Here is a 20605-nt window from a genome sequence, read left to right on the forward strand (position 1 = left end):
CTTGCCACCCTCTGTGACGGAGTGGTTAGCACACCGTGCCACAATGCCTTCGAATCCCAGCCTGGGCATCGGTGTTTTTTTGTGAGTGTCATGAAAATCATCATATCATAGCTCATCCTCATCTTAGCGATTAGTCAAAAGTGGCAAAAAGTGAATTAAAATAAGCCATATCAATCGAAAAGAAACTGCTCAGATTATGTGTGTTTTAAAAGTCTCAGATTGCGAAGCAACGAGGTAGAATAATACGAACTAATAACTAGGGGTGTGCGGGACAGAACTTTTTTTCGTCGGGACGGGAATTTTTTTTAAATCCAGACGTTCAGGACGGGAAACATTCGCAATTTCCAGACAAAGCCGAGAAACTTTCAGCTGTGGAAATCACTAATTTTACACGTCTTTCTTTCTCTTTACTATTCTCTCTTTACTTCTCTCTCTCTCTCTCTCTCAGATAGATAGATAGATAGATAGATAGATAGATAGATAGATAGATAGATAGATAGATAGATGGGTCATTTTTCCTCAAGTTTTTGCCCCCTGAAATTTCTAAAATAAAAGCTAACAATTTCCGAAGAGTGCCAAGACACTTTCAATGCAGAAAACATCAAGAATTTTCCACTTTTAAAAATGACCATTTGGAGGCTCGAAATCCCGAAAAGTCTGGAAATCATTTCGGGACGGGAATTTTTTCTTCCCGATCCCGACAGGCTACTGACTTTTCTGGATCCCGCTCACCCCTACTAATGACTCAGTCGGGAAAGTAATAGTGTTCAGCACCCAGATGCTAGGTGAACATTGCTCGAATACTTAATTCACCCCAAGTGATATGATGATCGTTATGTGTAGAAGCAAGGGTCCTGGGTTCGAATCCCGCTCGGGCTTGGTTGTTTGTGTATGTCCATTCATCAATTTCATCATTTCATCACTCATCCCCATCTTCGCAAATTAGCCAAGAGGCACAAAACGCGAAGTAAAATAAACTAAATCAATCAATCAATCAATCATATGTGTGGAAGCATTCTCTATGCAGCACATTTGCTATGGTCGATGCTATGCTCTTTCCAGAAAAGGAGGATATTTACAGAATTCTAAAAAATCCGCCCGGACGCCGGACAGACACCTAAAAAGAAGGACATGTCCGGATAAAAGAGGACGTCTGGTCACCCTACACCAGGGATTGCCAAAAATATCAGATTTCCGGAAAATTTAAAATCTCCATTCGGAAATTTTTCTACCCGGATTTCGGCGGGTATCGGAGGCAATCCGAATTTCGGAGAGAGGTTTAACAATTTTTCCATTTTTTTTTCGGGTAGAATTTATTAAGTTTCGTCTTCCTTGTTTTACGATCATATACTCCGTAGGAAAGAAATGGATTTGGCCATATCTACTTCACACGTCATGTACGAGCACTATTATCATCATTATCAATAATCAATGTAGGAATTCCTCTCCCCCGGGCAGGTTGAAAGATTGACCCTGACGTTTGGCAAGTCTTGCGATGTCACGGTTCGCCACTGCCCTTGTGCGCCACTGCACCTGCTTATCCAGAAAGGAAATTAGAAATCTCACACACTAGACTTTGTATTGAGCTGGCCCCGGTGGCAGAGTGGTTAGCACACCACGCTACGACGTGATAGGTCCCGGGTTAGAATCCCAGATTGGGCATGGGTGTTCTTTGTGTGTCCTACCATCACTCATCGTCATCTTCGCGTTTAGCCAAGTAAACAGAAATGCGAAGCAAAATAAAAAATCTATTCTTTTGTACTGAATTTACAATGTAAGTTGCAACCCAGGTTCTGATTTAAGGGACCTTAGGGGCTTCACAGCAAGGGAGAAAATTGCTTTCAAATAGGTAACAAAACGAAGAGGAAGAAATATACGATATGTGAAGTGTGGTGGAAATATAGAAAATATAACAAACCATATGACATAACTTGCCCTCAAAGTTATAACTGACATAGGGGCATGCAATATCACGCAGAAAATTAAAATACTCGTCATTTGAAAAATTATAATCATAAAAACACATGAATTTGCGGGGTGTGGACCCCTGAACTCAGCTCTGGATACGCCCATGATACCAACAACTTTGTGATCTCACGAAAATGATAAATGCAATGAAAATTGAAACACGCACTGTTCGCCAAACTGGTTTAAACTTGCTAAGGGAAAGTTGTATAAATTGATTGTCTGAAAAAGTTTCAAGATTACCCGATAGATGGCATGCACATATATTCTAATGATATCGGAAAAAGATCCGAAAAGAAACTGTTTCATATACGAAGTATTTTGCCTGGTTTGATGTACATATTCTAAAATCATTGCAATTGTCGTGGTTAAAAATTCTAATTTTCTGCTGCATACATTCAATATTTGAGAGAATGGTGCCTTCAATTTACTTTTGCCATAAACACTTGACATGAAGTGAGCGAACTGCAGTACGGTGGTTACACTTGCTGACGTCAGAGTTTTGCTTTACCTGCAGAAGTGGATTTTTGTTCAAGATGACTAAAATTTTAACTGTACGTGAGTGAAGAAATTGCTGGGTCCTCGTTAGCCAAGGTAGGTGCATGTTTTGAATATAGTATGGCTTAAAATCTTTAAAGTATCGTGTAAAGTGCCGAGATTTTGTTGATGGGCGAGACTTGTCGGTGAACATGACTGCAGTGACACTAGCGAAAGGAACAGACGAATTTTTAAGCATGCAGTGACTAAATAAGGCTATTCATTGTTAATCATTGAATGTTTATCACTTCAAAACGAAGAATAAGCAATTTACAGTGCTTCGTACTTCATGTGTGCTACCTCGTAGAAATTGCAGAGTTTTTGCTGAAGAAGGTATTGTTTCTTTGGCTTGTTTTAAGTGCGTATCTTTGTAAAAATATTTTTTCCCAATATATTTGTGTGTGATATATTAGTACGTAAACTTTCCACTTTTTTTTTTTTTTTTTTTGAAGAATTTAAATGAAATATGTATCTGGGTAGGTAAAGTCTGTGCGCACTTATCGACCAGTATTGACTATGATGTAAATTTGCCGGTATGAGTGGATGTGTTTGTTTATCAATCCGAACAACTTATTTTTCTAGCGTTGCCCAAGAATTTATTGCAAAGTTGTATTTTTATTGCTTGCATATTGATTAGAGTCAGCTTGAAATATAACATTCGAGTCAAACTTTTATTGGAATATTTTCGTTATTGTTTTTCCAAATTAGTGTTCAGTTTCCCATTGTTTGCAATTTATTTTGTTATGAACAGAAAAAGGAGCGAATTTACAATATAGAGAAAGTCTCCAATTTCGTTAATTTTCGGTATACCAACTAATTTTGGCCTCCTAATCACGAATCTGTTGTAAAAAACCGAGGGTCACGTCTGGAAATTGTACATTTTGATGAAAAATTGTTCGTTAGCGCCAAAAACCATCCACGGGTAGCCCCACGAACCATTCACACGAGGTTAGGTTAGGCCTGTTAGGTTAGGTTCCATTAGCACTCATTTCACCCCTAAATTCATCGAAAAAATAGGGATCGTACTAGAATTGAACATCATAAATCATTTTCTTGTAAAACAACGGAGTGGTTGGACACAATGACAGATTACATTTTTGTTCGTTAAGCTACGCATATACACCTATATATAAAAAAAATCAATCTGCTTTTTTTCAAATTTTCAGACGTGACCCCCGGTTTTTTTCAACAGATTCGTGATTAGGTCAAAATTAGTTAGTATACCGAAAATTAACAAAATTGGAGACTTTCTCTATATTGTAAAGGAGCGATTTTACAATACAGGGAATTTCTCCATTTTGTTTGAAATTCGGCATACTCACTAATTTTGACCCCCTAATCACGAATCTGCAGTCAAAATTTGGCGGTCACACGTGGAAATAGCAAAATAATCGAAATTAAGTTCTTATTTCCACACCCTCGATTTCCGAATTTCCCGCCGGTTCCGGGCTCCGCCCCTGGGGTAATCGACCTACCGCCCCCAACCGCTATCGCGGCCCCGCCTATATCTATAGACTCCCTGTTAAGGGCATGTTAGAAAGTGGCCGGATTCACCTGCCCCCAAATAAGCGCCAAATTTATACGTGAGCGCCAAATTTTAAGTGCAGATTCGTGATTAGGAGACCCAAATTAGTAAGTAACCGAAAATTCAAACAAATTGGAGAAATTCCCTGTATTGTTAAATTATACCATTGTTTATATGCCCAACTGGATTGAACACAGCGATACCTATTTCAGCTGTAGTAATTTTTTTATTTTCTGAATTCCCTGCCATAACTTTCAGAAGGGCACTTGATGATGAGACAGATGCTATTACATGAAGCTAAAAATCAGGGTAGCAGTTTCATACATCGGAGACACATTTCTTCATTTTTACAGAAGAAACTACTTATGGAAATGAGTTTCTCGAAGGTTTCCAACGTTAGTTGAGGTATTTTCTTTCATCGTGGTATCTATTTGACCGGGAAATCATGTCAGTGTTTTCAACCCCCCCTTTTTTTAACTATGCTTGCCTAACCTAACCTAACCTTATCGGAATGGTTCGTAGGGCTATCCGTCAGCTAGCCGTGCATAATGTACAATTTGCACACGTGACGAACACGATAGTAGGTATTTTTCGCTGAAGAAGATTGGAAAAACTGATATTCGAAAACAAAAGGGTACTACTTTACTATACCGGAGACACCTATCAATGATTTATTTCGCAATTTTTTACATTGCTAACATACTATTCTGCGTTGCAGAACATTTCTTTAGGTGAAATAATGGATTTCTAACGAAAATAATGTCTATTTCTTACATACGATAGCCCCACAAACCATCACGGGGACGAGGTATGCCCACTAGGTTAGGTTAGGCCTGTTAGGTTAGGTTCCATTAGCACTCCTTTCGTTCAATTTAGCATATACGGACAACATCGGAATTACAAATTCCACGGCATCTTCCACACCCGGCAACAACTTCACGACTCATCCTCGACATGTTATGTTGTAGCAGCAGCAATAGCACGTATTGTGCTCTCGTGCAGAAAACAAATGGCGGCAACAGCAATAGCATGTCGGAAATAGATTTTCGTAGAAAACCACATGCATTCGCATTCAAATGGATCAAAACTACATTCCCGAACATCAACAACGCTACAGAAAATGATTTGCGTAAGTACTTTCTCCTGTAAATTTGAAGAAATCCGTCTCCGGTATAGTAAAGTGTTACCAACAAAAGAAGCTATATCATTCGCAAAGTAAGCGATATTGCACCGTTATGTGAGTTCGGTAGCACTTAGAAAAATGCATTATTTAGTAGAAAAAGTTTTTGTTTTCGTGTAAAAAGCATAATGGCACCTTGAACTATGTTCCGCAATACGCAATTGGTAAGTACAAACCATGTGAAACACAAAATATTTGATTTTAATGTGTCTCCGATCTATGAAACTGGTACCAAAAATCAGTGTGTAATACTGCTTGCTATCAGGGTGTGAATAGATGTGGACCGTGAGGGAGTCTCTTCCAATGGACACAATTATCTGTAACAGTAGAGGTAAGTTTTCATCCATGAGAGGGTTGATTTTATCCTGACGCATAAAATGTCACCATTTATGTAATAAATATTTTTTAAAGATCAACTTGTTCTTCGAGGATGAATCATTTCATACAACAGTCGAATCTCTGGCAATACATCTAAGTACTGCAAAGTTGTCGATGTTACAATGAAGAAATTCTGAAACAGTATTTTAAACTGGCTAGGCTTTTCATTGGTAAATCTTTAAAAGCCGGGAAACTCATTTCTTCGAATTTACAGGAGAAAGTACTTACGGAATTGAGTTTGTGTGTAATTTCGGAAGGTCGTAGAAGTGTTTTCTCGCATTTTTCAATGCATTTGGCTGCTAATTCATCTATTTTTGTATAAGAATGTCTGTCCGATGCACGAAAGCTGTTGCTTGCATTTCCATCCATGTACTTGAACCAGATGTTGCTAGCATCTGACGTAATCCCCGGTAAGTGTTTCCAAACACACAGTTTTTTCACTATATTGCCCAACCTAAATCAACCTAACCTACTGTGATGGTGCGTGGGGCTATTCGTGGATGGTTATACGATCCAGAATGGTTTTTGGGGCTATGCGTGAATTTTTCTGTTAAGAAGGTTGAAACACTGCTTTGCCGTTTGAAAAACAGCATATCGACAACGCTAGTCAAGATTTGCTCACCATTTTGCATGTTCAGGAAACGATAAAAGTATGAACAATAATTACTCGATGTGTCGACAATAGATACTAATTTTGTTAAGAAAAGCAAAATTCCATCTTCAACAATCTTTCGCAATGCAGAATAGGTAAGTACAAATGTTAAAAATAACAGAATAAACGAGTTAGAGGCTTTGATAGTTTTACCTTTTCATTTTATTATCCCAGCACAAGAAGGTGGAGCTGATATGTTCTTCTCTGTAATTCACATACGAAGAAATATCTAGCAAATATTACTGTAATTTGAATGTTGGTTCTAAAAAAAATGTTCCAGAACAACATGTATGCATGTGCTGGAAATGCATGGAAAAAAATCAGGGTCCGATTTCCGATTGTTTAATTCTGAACTAATCATGGCAGGCATTTTTTACATGATTTGTTTATGTCTATTAACACATACTTCAGAGGCTTGTGAGTATTTACTGCATATTTTCTGGAGAATAATTTTTTGCTTCCTGCATATGCCTGTATGATTCTTTGTGAGCAGCTATTCGTACACTGTCGTCTTGGATATAGACTGCTGCTGCCATCTTATTCACATGTGTGGTGTGTGAAGGAGTAGGCCTATTATGTATCAAAATGCTTTCATTGTTAGGTTAGGAGGGTCAAGTTTGTGACTTAGCATTAAAATAACTTCCCTAAATGCTTCCAACACCTGATCAAAGATCATAATTCAAAATATGCAGCTTTATCTTAGTTGAATTCATGGCTTTCCTAGACCATATTTGCGCCCCCCCCCCAAAAAAAAGGAGCTGACTCCTGAGAAAAGGGCTGGCGCGTGAATTAGTTTATTTTTTCTGCCCGTGGAACTTATATGTAGCAACATGTGTCTCAACTTTTGAGATCACCTTGAAAATGTCAAATCATAGAGGAAAAAGTATTTGAAAGGGAATAGCTGCTTAGGGGACCCACTTTTTGCTTGACATGGATGTGACTCTTTACTTGCAGCTAAACACCATTTCATTTTTTCATTTGTTGTATTCACTATTCAAGAAACTTTTCACTGAACATGAAATTGCCCATTGGTCAAATTGTTCTGTGCTTGAATTAATCTTATGTAAGTTTGGCAGAGAGTAGTGTTTCTTGCCAATTGTCTGTCCACCAAAAGATCCATGACCAAAGCATGAAATTTTTTATCTTTTTTGTTAGAATATGACGACTGAGTTTCTGCATTAGCATTCTGGAGTCTCGTAAAATGATGCACAATTTAACTTGGTGTGTTAAAACATTGTTCTTGTGCCAAGGAGCATGATTTGAGCATTCTACAAATGTATACGTGCTGGTTATTACTATTATTACTATTCATGTCAAATTGTGAGTTTCTACATATATACATGTATGAAATTTTCATTGTTTCAACATTAAGGAAGTTTGCACATTCATGTTCATTGTGGTTAGTATTGTTAGTATAGCAGAATATTTTTTTGTTCCTTTTGATAATTATGTTACTGACATCATGAGAACATACAGTTTCTGATACAGCCTGTTTATAAAAATCTAAAGTCTTGATGCCATGATAAATTCAGGCTGCAGATAACATTTCAGGGTCCAACTTTTGATTGATAATCTCTTCATTATTCATGTACCTGTTCTAGATCACATGAATTCATTTAATGTCTCGGTGCACTTTCTGAAGTGGCTGAATCCAGACTCATTGTGCATGATCTTGCTACAGAAAGTTCCAGATTTGGGTCCTGGCAGTCTTCCTCTGGGTATGTCCCATTATGAATTTCATGTAATCATCATTCACCATAATTGTTGTGATCAGCCAAAAGTGGCACAAGAATGACTCAAACACAAAAAACAAAGAGGTACAATGAATCCTCACTGTTTCTTTGTTGCAGAACAGTGTACATTAATGTGTTAGGCAGGTTTGGTTAAATTATTCTCTAGTTTATTTTGTAAGGTGAAGAAATGTATTTTACTCTTCAAAAATGCTTACTCGACTGTCACCATTTCATACAATAAGTTCTCATACTTACTATAGGTATGTTTCACCTACGTCACAAACTGTTGCATTGTGGCTTCAAGCAGCCATGATTGAGGCCAGTTCTTGTAAGCATATGGAATTCAAGCATGCAGGTGGGAGATACTAACACAGCCATTCGTGATTTAAAGCAAACGTGCAGTTGATGCGGATGTAACGAACGCTACGTGGTGGATATTTCCATGCAAACTACACATAAAATTGGCTGCAAACATGGTAGCTGTGCACACTGTGAAGTCACATGAAACCCATCTATAGGTTACAGTATAGTTTTACTTATGTTAGTGAGGTGAGTTAATGTTCTTCTTGAAGGTTCGCATAACTACTTTTTGTAAATTCAAAATAATCTAACACAGTTATTTTTAGTGGTTTTTATTTGATTTTATTTAGTTTTTTATTTAACTTTTTTTCTGGGAAACCAGAATGAAACGTCTCAAATAAAATCAAATAAAAACCACTAAAAGTAGTGAGGTGAGATGATGAAAAAAACATTTTGAAGATCATCTGTCTTTTGTGCGTATTGGTTCTTTTGGATTTCATCCATGAAGTGAGATGATATCGACTTGACAAAAGCTGATGTGTGACATTCAAATTGTTTTTTTTTTTTTCATCTCTGCTAACCAACATAAATGAAACTTGCCTATTACCCAATTTCAGAGTTGTTAAGGCCTTACTCTGTCCAGATTTTCTTGAATTCATCTGAAGACCTCATTGCATAGGAATGATCACACTTAGTTTCGATTAATTTACTATAGTGGAACCACAAGCAAGAAAGCCTTCACAGACCCGCAACTCCTGTGCACCGTACTCTTGCGTGGAGGCAAGGGCAGAGTGGAACATGCATCCTTATGGCCCGAGCTGAATGGAAAGCTGCGTGGATACTTTTTGTCGAAAGCTCTTTTGTTTGTGGTCGCTCTATAGTATTTGGAATGTCAGAGCCTCTCAAGTGAAGATAATCAATCAGATAGCACCTTTGTTTCATTCAATACTTAATGAAAGAGATATACACGGAACAGGAATGATATGCATGTCTTCATGCTCTCGCTACTGTTGCTGTCGTGTCAAGGTTTTCAGCTTCACACATGTCAGTGTGTAAGGAATTGTTGCAAAAGTATTTTTTTTTTTTTACTGTAGAACACAATAATTGACCCATAGGTCCTGCTGTTAATTATACCAGGCTGTGAGAGGTTCTCCCTAAGTTTGCGACTTGCAACAAGAGCTGGCAACCACTACCAAAGATGGCCTCACGTTTGGCATTTGCTTGCGATAATTGGAAATCATTTCTTGCCAGTGCTGGAGATTTATTCAAAGACACTGAGAGGGAATTTTCACCAGTGCAGCCTCCGAATTTGAATTTTGACGGTTGGGTCTTTCTGAAGTTAGGACCAGAAGAGTGAAGTGACTTGCATCCCCACCACCTGGAAAGATGGTTTTGACTGCGGTAACTGGAAATTCTTTCACGACTGGCAGTGAACAATCGAACGATATAATCGGGGAGGTATGTTGCTTCCTGCTTCCAAATTCAAATTTGTATGTTAACGGACAGGCACCATGGTCAATTTAGTTTGCACATCTATTTTCATTAACAAATATGTTGAAGTGGAAATATTTTTATTAATTGGAATTTTTGTTGTCCGGATTGGAGGTTTCCAATGAAAATCATCACTTAACAAATTTAATTTAATCATATTGGCCAGAGAAACAGAGGATTCCATTAAATCCAGTCATGTCACTAATTTAAATCGAATTTTATATTTTGTCAAATAAACTAGACATAATAAAACTAATCCTCTCTCTGATTATTTGTGATGATTATCTATCCCATGATTTATTCATTAATATGAATGATTGAGCATGGTAGCTCAGTTGGTAGAGCATGTGGCCACCATGCGGAACACCTGATACATATAATTTTTTTTAAAAAAATAGTAAGTTATTTACTTGTAATATTGTTGAGTTTTTGTCAACGACTTTTAAGAAACAAATTTACTGGACTGCAGGCTCATAAAGGTGTGCTACAGAGTGTCACTTGATTGTTGCAATTCCATCTTTTTAATACATGATTTGTTCTGTGCATGTTTGCACTTATAACGGGCTCGGTTTTTGCTTCCACAATTGCCACACGTCTATATTTTCCTCAAAATTAACGTAGCTCATAAACCAGGCAGTCATTCATGCATTCATCTGGCATTCTTCGTTCACGTAATGTTCATGAATGCATTGAGCACTTGAAAATTATTGTTTTAGAATCCTCGAAATGTCATACCAAAAGTAGTTTGGCCCGCTTTAGATGGAAGGAATTTTCCTTAACATTTATGCCATGACCAAAATGCTACCATGTAACGTGAAAAATCTTATGGCATTTCTCAAGGTTAGAACCCTTCCTATTTCCGTAGCATAACCAATCAGAAGCAACCTCTAGACCAGGAGTGCAGATGTAATGGCAGCGAGTGAGATGTAAGGAATGTACCACTTCACATTTTTAAAAGCCGTTAACTATTCAACTGAGGTGTTAGGTACAAAACAATGATACTACTTAAATACATGCTTTACAACGTTTACTGTACAAGTATGGAAGAATATTTTAGTTGTTTCAAATGTAAACACTGTGCACTCAGCATAGATGGTATAACTCGACGTGCCTTTCATGCTGTATATGTTATACATTGTAATCGCAAAAGCTAAAGAAAAAGTTACATGAAATGTTTCTGTGTAATGTACTATCTGCTATAAGAGTTTTGGAAACATTTACATAGCATTTATGCTAGCAAAAATGTTAAAGGAAATGCTTCCGTCTAAAGCAGGTTTGTGGAGAACCAGGGCCTATTTGTGACTATAAAAGTTTCCCTTTCATCTTGATTGGAAGTATGTATTACTCCCTTTGCCATATTTTATTTTTATTCCCTAACAAAAAGAAAAGCGAAACAGAATTTCTGTGTGCAGTGGAGAAGTGAAGTTATTGTTTAGCACATCAGGTGCTTTTTTGTGCTCTCGGAAGTGTTCTTTGTCTTCATTGTGAACGTGACTGAAGTTTAACCACTTGTAAATGATCTACAAGGTATTGAAACAAACAAGCCATAAGCAATTGACTCTCATTATTTTATTTACTCCTATATTTCTTCATAAGATGCCTTAAGTGCTTTGGAGCAAATAGATTACTGAGAATTAGAAACACTTGGTTTTGCTGAGATGAAAGCGAAAAGTGTAGACAGATATTTAGTGAATCGTTCCTTTGAGGCATCTTTACTTCTTTTCACAAGAGAAATGGAATAAACATAAAATTTGAAGTAAATGTAATTTTCAGATTAGCTCCAGTTTTATACTAAATTCCAACATCTACTTGCAACTGAGTTTAGGTCCTTATCTGCTAATTGTCTTTGTGTGTGGGGAGGGGGGGGCAGGTGTTTATCCATAATTTTCCACCTGGGGGCTGTAAATGTGTATTTAGGGGGTGTAAGCATAAACTTGAAGCCAAAAAAGGCCATAAATTGGGCTTTTCTGAAAACTTTTAAGGAAATTTTGGGGGTGTGTGGATAAATCATTGATGGGGGTGGAGGATTTTCAGTTGCAACATTCTAGGAAGAACAATGGCTGACCTAAGGAAATGTTGCTTGTTACTGTGTTTTCATGTTAAGTTGATGTTTAAAGACCATTTCACAATTACGTAACATGGAGGCACCAAAGGTGAAAGCATTGTACCCAGAGTGAGATTGAAAAGCAAAATATTAGATGCCAAGACTACTAATATATGAAAATGCACTTCTGCATTATTTGAAACTACATGTAACTGTTTGAATTGGAAGAGGAGAAGCCAGGAAGTTTCTCGCTTGTATAATTTTTTTGTGGTCTTTATTTCGAAATTTGGGCCATGATGTTTTAGTTGGTAGGGCATCTGACTACCATGAAGGAGACCAGTGTTTGATGTGTCGTAATTTTTGTAACCTTGTCCCTGCATAAAGCCACTCTGGTGGTTAACCTAGCTTTGAATAAATGGGTACCTGGAGCAAACGTGGACGAGTAAAACCACCTATAGTGTGGTGCTGATCACATCATCTCCAAAAATTGCCAAGATCAAGAATGTTTGTGACCCTACCTCTACACCCTTCATGGTATGGTGCAGTATGCATTACCTTTACCTTACCTTACCTTATTTTTAAATTTGGTTTTAGTTGTAGTTCTTGTTGTAGTTGACCGATGTACTTTGGTCTGCAACCTTCTAAAAGTATCAGAGATTGTATGTCATAATTTTTCTCCACTTCTGTGAGGTGCTTACAACATGCAGGGAAGGCCGAGTGGTTAGCATGTCACTCTACGATGCCAGGGGTCATGGGCTCGAATCTCGGCCTTGGCATGGATGTTTGTGAATGTACATTCATCAATTTTAGCATATCATCACTCATCCCCATCTTCGCAAATTAGTCAAAAGTGGCACAAAAGTGAAGTAAAATAAAGCAAGTAATAATAATAAAAACCTCAAGGGAGGATACAAATGTCACTGAGGTACATGAAAAAGTGACATAGCCACTTCCAAATTATTGCCTTCTAGTTTTGTAGAAATATGTTTGTGAAAAGTATTAAAATTAAGCTAAATATTTAATGTTTCCAACGTAAAACCACCTCCGGTCTTGAATGAAATTATGTTTTCTGGGCTTTTTTGTGGATAGTGTGCTTTGCATAATATTATGATGTTATATTTATTACCCTGAATAATAAGTAACATTAGCAAATGGTCATTCATACCATTCATTATGTTAACAAATATCTACTTTAATATTTGAGCCATATATGAAAATAGAGACTAGGCATTCATATAAGCCTTTGTGCATGTATGAAGTAGCATAACTCATTTCTAGGCAGGTCCGTACCCAGGATTTTTTTTAAAGATTGTGTCACATCCGAAAATGTGGAACAAGAGAAGATCCGAAATGCTGTTGGGTTGATTGAATTGGGTTATTTTACATCACTTTTCTGCCAAGTTTCCCAAATCGCTATGATGGGGATGATTGATGATATGATGAAATTTATGAGGAAACCACAAGGACTACCCATGCACAGGTCTAGATTCAGACTCCTGGCATCGTAGAATGCTGCACTAACCACTCTGCCACTGTGGCCGGTCGAAGTGCTGTTGAAGTATCAGATGTGACCACCAATGAGATGGTAATATTACAGCTAGAGCTAAACTTGCAATATTATGATTGAAAGTAACCGGGAAAATTCAACTCACCTCCCCCCACCCAACTATCAGCAACCAAGTCACTTACAGACAAAATATGTCACACTGCATGCACCTTAGTGATTATTGCTTACAATTTAATCTAAGAAGTATTCAAATAGTACTGTGTTCCACAAATTAACGATGTTTTCAAACTTCCTTTAATTTTCTTATAGCATCACCATTGAACAGCCATGATAATTCTATGTTAATATCTAAAATAATATATTTATAAATTAAATTAGATTTATTGAAAGGAATGGATCAGGGATTCCAGAACTTTTTCGTTTCACAGTTCCCTTAGTGTTTCAAGTTTTTTTTTTTTGCAGTGCCCCTATGCTTGCTATGCTCAGTTGATGTGGTTAGGTTGTTTGCCTTAAGTTAAAAAATAAACACATTTCAAATTCAGAAACATCTTTACCTAGTCATATCATAAATACTGTCACAACTTTGGAGGCTGGCTGGACACCTTGAGGGCAAGGGCAGCACTTGCCCACAGGGAGCTGTAAGACCTGAGTCATTGTGTGCTGTTCTGTTGAGGGCTGAAGGTGATTGTGATACAGGTCAGGATGAAATGAGGCAAGTATGACAATCGAGTGGCTGTCATTGCACTACATAAGATAGAGAAAGCAGTAGGTGAGATTTTCAAACTTCTCCAGAAGCTTCAAATCTCAGAGAGGTTTGTTTATCGCACTATCCAGCGATAAACTGGAACTGTTAACGATAGGCCCAGGGCAAGGTGGCCTCGAACAGTACGGACGCCAGAGGTTGTGAAAGCAGTGGCGGCATGTACACAACGAAAGCCTGTCAGGAGACAGTCAGTGCTGGCTCAGGCCCACAAGATGTCCAAAATGTCTATGTCTCATATGTTGCGTTGTGACCTGGGACTGCAAGCTTACAAACAACGTACTGTCATTTCCTCACTGATGCGTTAAAGCATCAGAGGTTAATCAAGCAAAAGGCCTACTTACGCGGTATGCAGCAAAGGGGCACAGAAGAATCCTTTTCACCAATCAAAAACTGTTCAATGTTGACAAATGTACCCAAAACGACAGGGTACATGCGAAGAGTTCACGAGCAGCAGCCAACAAGGCTCCGAGGGTTCAGAGGGTTTATCATCCACTGTCAGTTATGTTGTGGTGGGGGTAGAGCTACGAGGACACAACTGAGCTGCATTTCTGAGAGCAAGGCATCAAAACATCGGCCAAGGTGGACCAAGAGACTTTTCTTGAGGCTGTGGTCAAGGATCTCACGAACACCCTCTCTCGCAGTCAGGCCTGGAGTTTACAGCAAATTTCGGCACCAGCCCATAAGGCTAAGACGACCAGCAGTGGCTCCAGATGAATGTGCAGGACTTCATTTCCAATTCTGATTGGCTCTCTGGTAGCCGGGATCTTAACCCTCTGGTCTACAAATTGTGAGCTGTGCTTCAGGAAATGGCATGCAAAAAAAAACACCCCAACATGGCCAGTTTGAAGTGCTCTCTTGTGAAGGCAGTGGTGGACAGCATGCGTGCTAAAGGTGGTCATTTTGAGTAGATATAGGTGTTTTGTTTTCCTCACATATCCATGTACCATATATTATATGGATATTACACTATCCCTAACCATCCTGTATCTATTTCCTGCAAACCTTGTGACAGTATTTATGACATGACTAGGTATATGTAAAAAGTACTAAATAAGCACATGCATTTGGATTGATGCGATGGTCAGATTCTAAAAACAAGTAAGTATCATTTCAGTGAAAATATTGGAACATTTCACGGTGCCTCTGTAATTCAGTGCCACCCTGTTCACACTTTGGGAACCACTGAATTATCCCGAATAAATCGGGTCATCTGCTAGTCTTGCACCAATGGTTATAAAACTAAGTTTATCCAATATTGCAGACTGCAAACCCATGGAGCCTGACTCTCTCCATAACAAACCCATTCATTTATGCAAGGTCAAATTCGAAATTTTTACAAATTGAACAATCTTAGTTTTTTTTAGGTTCCCCATTTAAATATTTTATTGCTCGAGGGCAGGGGGGGCGGCATGACCCCCATGGCCCCTCACTCAGTATGGGCCTGTTGGTAGGACCACAGAAAATGCAAATCAAACATCATATGACACTGTTCGACATTTTGAGAAAAATGTTCTGATGTTTTCAAATCAATAGGTGTTTGTGGAAGTATTTTAAATGCTGATCACGGAAATAGAATCCATTTTTCCCATCACGTCAGATTTTTTTTCAATTTCACAATCAAAATTCTCATGTTTGCTCGTACGTGACATATATTACACAATGCAACAAAATAAATTTACACAAGGGAAATTTTGGTTGTTTCTAAATCAATAGTTGATTCTGGAAGTCTTTTGATTGCTGATCATGGAAATTGCATCAATTTTCCCATCACGTTAGGATTTTTCCCTAGGTCGAGATTTTTCTTCACGCCACTAAACTCAATCAACCCACCATATTATAACATTGAGTGTTGGACATTTTGTGAAGAAATTTTTATGAGAGATTTAAAAAATAAAACTATGTTATCAAAGTTCATATAATGTTCATGCCAGTGTATCATGTGAAGGTGGGTTAAATGCATACATTTCTACATGCATTTATGGTTCGAAATTGGAGGATTTGTATTGTAGAAAATTAATATTTTACCACCATCTAAAAAAAGCCATCTAGTTGGGAAATAATGGAACTTCACATTTTATTGTGAAATTGAGGTGGTTAATACATTGCTGTTTTCAGAAATAAAAACTAGACGTGGTGGATAAAAATAAATTTCATTTTTGGAATCGGCATGCTGAAATTATTCAGAGACAACATTCATCTGCAAGACATTGAAACCCATGTCGACCAACGCTTTATTTTTGCTTATCTATAATTATATTCTACCATAACTTGTAGTCCTCTCAGACTGTTCGTTTTCGAGATGACAACCTTTATCACCATCACAGAAAAATATCAGCTGGACTAGATAAAAATTTGAAATTATATGTTGTCAATGGGAATTTTCCACCTGACAGATGATCAACAGTCTTGTTAATATGTGTTCAGACCTGTGTGTTGAGCATCAATGTACCATACATCTGCTCTTGCCCTCAAACAATCGACATGCATGCATCTTGACACTTGCTTCTTGCATTGTGCAAACAGAAGCCTCTTTATTTTGCGGAATGGTCAGCACAGCGTTCTTCAATGCTAGGGTCCCAGGCATGGGTGTTCTTAGTGAATGTTCTATCATCAATTTTATCATATTATCACTCATTTTCATCTTTGTGATTATCCAAAAGTGGCAGAAAAGGGAGGGGAAATAAACAACATCAATTGATGAAGCCTCTTTCTCTTCGCACCTGGAGGAGATGCAAGATTGGTGTTGGAAGTAGCAGCTCATTCTTATGGAAAAGTACCTTTCTTTTATGTAGTTCTAAATATTGAATGCATAAAATGGAAGAATGAAATGAGACTTGATCTAATATTAAAGAATATAGGCTTAGACTTTGACTAACCTACATTATTGACAGTAATTTTGTAATGTAAAGGATGCAATTTCTTTATAGCATCGTATAGTGTTTTACGAGGCAACTGCTGTAAATTTAGAGCTTTTGAGTTGCAGTGTTTACAGTAGCTACAGGGTGGGCCATGGAAAATAGTACAAAAGAAAAGACCAATAATAAAAAATGTAGGGTAGGTTCAGTTCACATCTTGATCAACCCAAGGACCAAGAGGTAGAAAATCATCTTAAAATAGCAAAAATATAAATTTAAGAAACATATTTTATAACCACAGACATTGTTGATACACTCCGTGCAGTTGATAAAGGGGAGAGAGAGAGTTATTGTATCATATAAGCTGTGTCCTGTTCGCTGATTTTATATTGTATTTTCCAAGAATGATATTGTCTGGATACTACAATGTAGAGTTGTTGCAATTATATAGGGTTATTAACAAATATATGTCAATGAAATAAGAATTTGAATTTGTTTCAGTAAGAATAACAAGTATGATATTGCAAATTTAAATCAATCCCATGTGTACATGGAGTCGCAGGACTAAAGCAGGTTGATGAAAGTCAGGAGTTTAATATGCCTGATGTAGAAGAATATGCACCTAAACTAGGGTGACCAGATTTTCTGAAGCGAAAAGCAGGACATCCATGGATGCGTAGGGGATGGGGGTGCAGCTATAATTAAAAGAGCACAAGGGCAAGTGCACCCCTTCCCCCCCTCTTTGGCAAAGAAAAAGTCCTGCTGCTTACATGTCTCCTGAAATATTACAATTCTTTTTAATATGTTTTCTTCTTGATTTGAATTTATTTCTTTTATTTAATATCGGCTTTGTCCATTTTGGCTAATTGCAACAATGAATATGAGTGATGACAAAGGACATCCATGTCCAGGCTGAGATTCGATCCCAGGTCCCCTGGCATCCTAGCATTCAACCACTCCACCACGGAAGTCTTTCCTTCTTATATATTTCCATTTTCATTTCTCACTTTTTCGTTCCTCCTCTTTCTTAACTTTCTTAACATGAAACATCCATACATTGTGAAATAATATTAAAATAGTGATCAATACTGAGATTATATTTGTCTCTTTCTGCAGCTGTAGTAATCATCTCACCAATGCATCAAATGTGCAAATCCCCACAATTGGGCTATTTTCAATTTTGAAAGTACCCCTGCATATAGTACTTTTAGCCATGACTCGGTACCTTGCAAATGATATGAAAAAACTGCTTGCAATATCTGCATCTAAGCAGTAAGACTAAGGTAGATGTACAAGTATTTCTTTGCAAAGTAACATTACTATTAATTTAAAAGTCACTAACAGTTTCACAGAGGTAAACAACTCGTCTGGATGTTTTGCTTGATATTTCGCAGGATGCTGTTGAAAAATATGACATGTTTGATTTTTTTTAGTAGCATCACAGACCGCAGGACATGGCCCTCAAAAATAGGACTGTCCTGCGAAAATCAGGACGTCTGGTCACCCTAACCTAAACAGGAATTTTTCTATTTTTTGTACAATGTTTTCTACTTCACTGCATTGCAGTATTCAAAATTTGAGTCTCTGAATTTTTTTTATGTGGCCATATGAATCAATCTGGTCATTAATTTTGATGGTCACATATTCCCTATACTCATCATCATGAATATAATCATATCTTTTATTGATTCAGGAACATGCAGTATCATAGGCATAGCTAGTAGGGAGTCTGGATTCCCTTGACCTATAAACCCTGTGAGGATGCATTTTCAACCTACAGGTTTTGGAATTGCCTGGTTGACATACATGTAAAATAATTTGTACATGAGAATCGTGCACTTATATGAGGTTAAATGAAGGGCTCAGGTGTAAAACATGGTAAGTGACATTTTCATCAGTTTTGAGTTACAAAGTAAAATGTACCATCCTTCAATTTTCTAGTGCAATTGCCATGTAATACAATTTGCATTGGACTCGGTGAAGCTTTCTGAAATTGGTAAACACAACATGAAAACAATTTATCTACAGTATAGCTTGTAATAACATTTTTCTTGATGAACTCTGAAATGACCAAAATGTCACCATGTTTTACAACCGAGCCCTTGAATTATAATTTTAACTGAAATTAATGTTAATTTTTTATGGCCGTCAGCTAAAAGCGAATAATATCCTTGCATGGATCATATTATGCAACTTATACCTTACCTAAACTAACATAAGTAACGTAGTGGTATAACAGCAGTTGAGTACAGTTACTTCTTGTGCGAAATAACTGAAACTGTAACTCCTTCACTTTTTAAAAAGTAAATTTCAAAATACTGACTTATTTGGGATACATACAAAGTATGAGAGTTCAATGCTGGATATAGGGGTTGGTTCATTTATTTGTCATAAATTCATCTTTCATGCTCATAATCGCAATTAACTTAGAAACATGCACATGTGTTCCAATACAGCAAGGCCAACAGTGCTGGGCTACAGTATTTCAGTTGCAAAATACTTTATTTTTTCTTAATTGTTTTCTATAATTATATTCTACCATAACTTGTAATCCGCCCAGTCAGTTCGTTTTCGAGATGGCAACCTTTATCACCATCTTGTGGCGATTTGCCAAAACGTCTGTGCATTTCGCCCAACACTCGGACCAAGGGGAAGCAAGAAATGAAAACTGGACTCGCTTGAACCATCCAACGAGAGGTCAGCTTCTATGCACGATACCTTTACCCCCAATCAGCAGGGGCTGAAATGCAATCGCAGTACCATCAGTAAGTCTGCTGCAGTAGCTACCGTAGTGTTGCAAACTGTACGGTTAAATATCTACGTACAGAGATTTTTGTTCCAATGTCGTTACCAGATCAGCGAATCATTTTTTTTTAAAATTAAAAGCTTTGGAGCACAGTAGAGACGCAAAAACTATGATTTTTGACAGAATAATCTTTTGCAAAAATGAAAACTAAGGACATTTTTGTCAAGAAATGACATGAGTTTGTAAAGGCAGAGAAAGCCTACTTTACACCTTCAATCTTCGTTTTGAAGGTACAGTCACGGACACTGCTGGGTTGTAATGATTCCATTGAAAGCCAGTGCATTCATTACAACCCAAAACTGTCCGTGACTGTACAAGGACCTTAAATAATCTCGAGTTCCTTAATTTTTCTGGGGGCTGCTTCCCCAAGGATAAATGTCACCGTACGGCGACGTAAAATACAAAAATAAATTCGAAAATGTGAACTTTTGGAAAAGGGAGAGAGGTTCACAAAGTTACCCCCCTCCCCCGCATTGGCTCCCGAGTCCGAAATCACGTGTTCATCCGAAACACGCATTGATCAGTGGATAAAGTTTGTTCGGTCCAGACCCCAGATTTATTTCCTTGTTCTTTATTACGAAGGTCAAGGGAGTGCGCTGCGTTCCTTCGTCCCCGGACGGCAGCATTCTTTGAGTACTGGCGGGAGGCCAGCAATCGTAGGGAGACGGGCTGGCACGCAGGACCCCGCAATGCACGTGCGAAGCAGTGCTCTTCTGTTCGGAGAGGAGATTGCTTCCGTGGGGCTTCCCCATGCCTTTGTATTGGATGGGCACTGTTGGTGTCATGTCGCGGCGTTTCCTGTCATCATTGTCGCTTGTCGGCCATTCGCTGATACATTTCCTTCGTTCAAAGGAAGTAATTTGAGTGAC

General features: G+C 37.8%; 1 protein-coding gene across 5 annotated transcripts in view; it reads left to right on the forward strand.

Annotated features, from left to right (window-relative positions):
- The first annotated feature begins 2242 nt into the window (after positions 1–2242).
- The window catches only part of bsk (mitogen-activated protein kinase dJNK), a 383933-nt gene continuing 365570 nt past the window's right edge, over positions 2243–20605 (forward strand). For 2 of the 5 annotated variants that reach the window (XM_083141593.1, XM_083141594.1), the window contains exon 1: positions 2243–2559. The gene's annotated coding sequence lies outside the window, so the exon portion shown is untranslated. Of the gene's footprint in view, positions 2560–2645; positions 2836–20605 lie in introns of those variants that run through there. The other 3 variants (XM_083141597.1, XM_083141599.1, XM_083141601.1) reach the window with 2 other exon arrangements.

Source organism: Lepisma saccharinum, chromosome 20, assembly GCF_977018435.1.
Source record: "Lepisma saccharinum chromosome 20, izLepSacc3.1, whole genome shotgun sequence".
NCBI lineage: Eukaryota > Metazoa > Arthropoda > Insecta > Zygentoma > Lepismatidae > Lepisma > Lepisma saccharinum.